We start from the raw sequence: 5192 nt of genomic DNA on the forward strand, positions 1-5192 counted from the left end.
GCGGTATTAATTTATTGGGAGTGATCGAAGGGCTTATTATGTCGGTGGAAGGAGAAATAAAAAAAAAAACCTATGCTTAGTCATTCAGAAAATTCCTCTAATTTTATGTACCTTACTCTAGTGCTGCATTTGGGAGCTTCATGTATGTTATGGTGCACATTCGTATGGTTCAATAAGGCCTATAAATATTCAATATTCTCTCTGTCTCTCTGTCTCTCTCTCTCTCTCTCTAAGCTATTCCAAGGAGTTTATTAGATCTCTAACTATTCCAAGGAGTTTATTAGATCTCTAAAACTGAAAACCACCCAATCAGCTTTTGCTGCAACAGCCTCTCGAAGTTGGACACCAGCATAACAAATAAACAAGTCTGCACCTCCTGGTTTACGAGCCTATGTATGAGAGCAAAAAAAAAAAAGAAAAGAAATATTACATTGGTAGAAAATTCTGATTTAAAAATAATAATAATAATAATAATAATAATAGAAGATAACCGCGGACGACTCTCAAAGCAAATTGGAACCTCATAAAAAATCATAATCTTGTTGTAATAGGAGAAAAAAAGTACAAATTTGCCTGTTACTATGAAGCAAGTTAGACTTAATATACACATTTCCTCTTATATAGACCACAAGAGCAGTCTATGGTAACATAACTTTTGAGGCAGATCTCAAAATCTATTAAGGCAAGCTGAGCATCAAAAAATTTCCTTATATATACATATTTCCTCGTATATGGATATGTTCAAACTCATGGAACAGAAACATCAGGTACATCAGCAGGTTTCTAATGGAAATTTGCCAAAAAGTAGACAATTTTAGGTGTGGACAACTTACCTCAAGATCAGTCGCCCCATCCCCGATCATGACCAATGACTTGTACTCATGAGCCTGGAAAACCAAGTTCATTAGCTTCGCAAAGAACACACTTAACAAACAAATATTACACAAACAGCCAAGGGATTTACCTTTCTTATCTGTTGGACTGCAGTGGCTTTTCGTCCACTCCTTGAAGTAGGCTCCTAGTGTCAAACCCCACAAACTCCCCAGCACTTCCAAATAGCAGTTGATTGGCAAAAATGTTTTCAGGTGGAACCCCAAGGATCGACGCGACAGGCTTCAGAGGAAGTTGTTTAATTAAAAATTAAAGAGAGTACTTTGATATTCGATTCATTCTCCAATTTAAAACAGATATAGATGCTGTATGCCAGAGCCCACATAAAAAACACCTTATGAGTCCTATGACTATAGAATGTATCACAAAATGGCATTAACCTTCAATGCATTTGAACTGTAAGGCGCATTTGAAGCATAAGGCATGAAGGAATATGGGCTTTACATGAACAAACCACAAACTTCTTTCTTTTGATATTTTCTCATAAAATTCTACTCAAGAATATAGTATGTACTCAAGTGTTATCATCAATTGTACTTAAAGAGTCCAGCATGTTCCTTAACTCAGTTGGGGCATGTGTGTCATGTTAGGGTCCACTGCAACAGTGATTCAACAATGTTGTAAGAACACCACCACATGCTCCCGTTTCCCAAGATTGACTACTCACAATCACTATCCAATTAAATAAGGTAATTGAGTGAGTGTGTGTGTGTGTGTGTGTTTATTCTTCAATGGATGCTTTCAGGAAAAATGGAAGGGACTGTATTCATTCCATTATTGACAGCATACATTGATCATTTGACGAAAGCCTCCAGAGATCAGGTAAACAGTGATATTCTTAGCCTTCAGCTTCTTGACAAACTCTTCTATGCCAAGAGAAAGCCTATATATCAAAAAATAGAAATGGTAGTTATCATTCCATTCAAATTACACTTAAAATATTGGTCATTGCTGGCATCAAGTTGCCATGAAAAAAAAGACAAACAGACAGAAAACAACAATTATAACATATCCTATATAGCAGCACTATGTATCGTTGTAGTTTCAGACAGCATGTAGTGAAATTATGTCTATGAAGCTTCATTGTTCAGCTTTTGGTCGTTTTCTAACCTTTTACAAAACCCTCATTGTAGAGACAGTTAATAGTTTTGGTTTGATGGCATGACTGAATTACTTATACTAACAGTAGGATCGTAACAACATACAGTGAATTGGAAATCAATGACAGCCATAACGATAATAGTGTTGACAAGCCTTAGCTTTGACACTTCAAATTTCATGTTTCATGCTCATAACACTTCTCTAAAACGTATCATTTATATTTGGTGAAAGTCACAACTCACTAATACTAACGATAAATAACAACAACAATAACGATAATGATGATAACAACGACAACAACAATAATCTACCAACTCACTACATGAAAGGGGTGGGAAAATTTTCAGAATAATTATATGAATGAAGTACAAAACTTGCATAAGGTGGCTTCATAAAGGTCATTTAACATGTTTGGGAGCTTAGTTAATGTTTGTGATAGTGGCTGCAAGAAAACTTGTAATTATTAAGAGGATGACTGCAAGAGTCTCTTCCATTATGATTTGATAACTAAATCCATAAAGGACGCAAACATGGAATTAACTTTGCTTGGTCCATGCAGTCAAACTAGCAGTAGAGTGAAAATATGCCCTACATGTCAAGAATTGAAAATACATACAAAAGTTTAAGAGGCTGCAGTTTTTCCCTTTTTGGTCCTGAACAATCCATGAGCAAATTCAGTATATGAATCCAATTAGCACAAATCCTTGACAGAAAAATCCCAAAAACATTTTGTACAATCTAGTAGAAAATCTAAAGTAAAACGTCTTCATGATTTGGCAACGCAGAAACCCTTAACGCAGCAGACAATTTCAAATGTAGCTACATGGAACAGAAAACAAGAAGTCTGACCGTAGTAGAAATAAAGGAAAAAAAAAAACAGCCCAAGCGAGGATAAAACATGATACATAAAGTCATAAACCCTGACATAAAAGTGAACTCTATTCAAGGGATAATGCACTAAAAGAAGTGTTCAGAAATCTCAATTAAAATTGGATGCTTCTCCATGTTTTATATGATCTGGTGCAAGCACACAGTGTCTTGACAACATCCGATTTGGCCCGCCTTTTAGAATTAAGATCAACTTTAGATATATTTTTGTATAAAGGACAACATATATTATTCCTCCATCCACAAGATGGTAATGTTTCCATAGACCACTGCTGAATTATGTCTTTATATGCTACATAAAACTCAATGCAGAATACAATTCTTTTTTTAATCAAGCTATCCAGCTCACCCTTATTAAGCAGACAAGTCAAAACATGCTCCAGATAATTAAAAAATCCCTCATACCTTGGGGGCCTCTTTTCAAGAAAGTCCTGGACTTGCGAAAAGGAAGGATTGAACAAAGATAGCCTGGCAGCCAAGGCCTCCTCAAAAGGAACAGAACCACTCATTGCTCTAGCAAAATCAGAAACCAAATCAGGCACAGACACTAACACCAAACCAATTGAAGTAGTTCCAACGAATGTGGGACATCCAACCTAGAAGTCCATTCTGCAACAGCCTTCCCAGCTCCACAAAATTCTGCAAGTTCATCGATGCCCTCATCCAGGCACACCGTGCTATCCACATCAAAGCACACCGCATTGGCGTTTCTCCACGACTCAAGAACGTCTATAAATTTGAAATAGCAGTCATCAAGCACAGAAAAAAAATTCTAAAATTGTCAAAATTTGCATGGAAAAAGTACATAGTATATGTTTAAACAGTTCAATAATTCGTATCATAAGCTCTTAAATTGATATCTAGGTAAGCCAACTCCAATCTTTGTACATAAATCAAAACTTAACTCAACTAAATGAAAGAGTACACTGATTTAGAATTAAACCCATTTTTCCTTCAAACTTGAAAAATTACAGATGCTAAGACATTGCTTGAGCATAACCTTTGGATGGCAGAGTGTTGTTTAAGTGGCCCAATTTTGAGGCTTCCAATGGTTGAACTGAAGCAGCAATTGATTTCAATGATTTAGGAGATTTGTTCATCCCAATGTGACTGATATTCAATTTTCTTGTAAATCGATGGGAAAATGCAGGAAGGAACGGAGAGCTATGTTGCCTACACTGAGCACTAAATGGTGCCGTCTGTGAACTCATCAACCTTTCCATCAAATTATCTGTTTCCATCAGATCAGAAAATAAGAATATTCAAATAAGAAACAATCTTTACCCAAATGCTCCTATACCAAAACAGCCACAAACCATCGCACACCAAACTAAAAACACTAATTCAACAAAAACACAAATACCCATTTATTCAAAACCAACAATTATGCGAATAAACGTAAAACAAAAATCATAAAACTAAAAATAAGAACCTTTTGGCAGCAATGAAAGCGAAAAATAAAGAAAACAAAGATAAAACGTGGAAAAACTATCAACTTCAATTTTTAAAGCAGTAATGATTCATAACCCTCATATTAAGTTCCAGATCCGCAAGCAGTGAAAAGAAAACACCAGACCCTCCGTTTGGGTAGCAGAGAAAATGCCGTAAAAACAAAAATAAATTTTCTCAAGTTCTAAACCCGAAAAAAAAAAAAAAAAAAAAAAAAAAAACCCAAATTTTAACGCTTTTTGGATTCCCGCCTTTTCTTTTCTCGCAAACCAAACGGGCATTAACCAAAAACTAAGAAAAACAAACGAATAAAATGAATCTCACATGCAAGCTAAAATGGTGTACGATGAAAGCAAAATTTGAAAATGAAGAGAGAAAATCAAAGCATATATAAATATAATAATAACAATAATAAAAATTATCACTGTAATTACCAGTAACCGTGAGAAAAAGGGCGTGAATGTAGAATTTTGCTCCAAACTTTTCCTTCTTCTTAGATCTCTTTGCTTCCGGTAGCTGATGTGTGTAGCTTAGCTCCTATTGTTTGGTAATAAAGAAAAGAATCTGCGTTTGATTGGTCCCAAATTCTGGGAGCAAAATTACTGTATACCCCCATTCAACGACCACCACCCCTGCCACAGTGGTTTTGTTTGGTGACGTGGGTCCAGTTACTAGGAAGCAATTAATTTACTATTTAATTTGGGCATAAACATGATTTTCATGATTTTTATCTTAAAAAATCATGACATGTATTCTTCAAATTACATGACATGACATGTATCATACGTGTGATTTTGATTCCAAATTGCATATCACATGTTTGAGTCAGCTAATTGTACGAGATCATCATCTTTCTTTTAGAA

General features: G+C 35.3%; 1 pseudogene across 1 annotated transcript; it reads right to left on the reverse strand.

Annotated features, from left to right (window-relative positions):
- Positions 1–263: 263 nt before the first annotated feature.
- Positions 264–4861, reverse strand: LOC148587085 (phosphoserine phosphatase, chloroplastic-like; annotated as a pseudogene). Its single transcript, XR_015911759.1, has 8 exons — positions 4764–4861; positions 3881–4111; positions 3477–3609; positions 3286–3393; positions 1681–1774; positions 965–1113; positions 834–887; positions 264–389 (listed from the first exon to the last, which is right to left on the reverse strand). The product of XR_015911759.1 is annotated as a phosphoserine phosphatase, chloroplastic-like (transcript).
- Between the last annotated feature and the right edge of the window lie 331 nt (positions 4862–5192).

Source organism: Corylus avellana, chromosome 3, assembly GCF_965113065.1.
Source record: "Corylus avellana chromosome 3, dhCorAvel1.hap1.2, whole genome shotgun sequence".
NCBI classification, from domain to species: domain Eukaryota; kingdom Viridiplantae; phylum Streptophyta; class Magnoliopsida; order Fagales; family Betulaceae; genus Corylus; species Corylus avellana.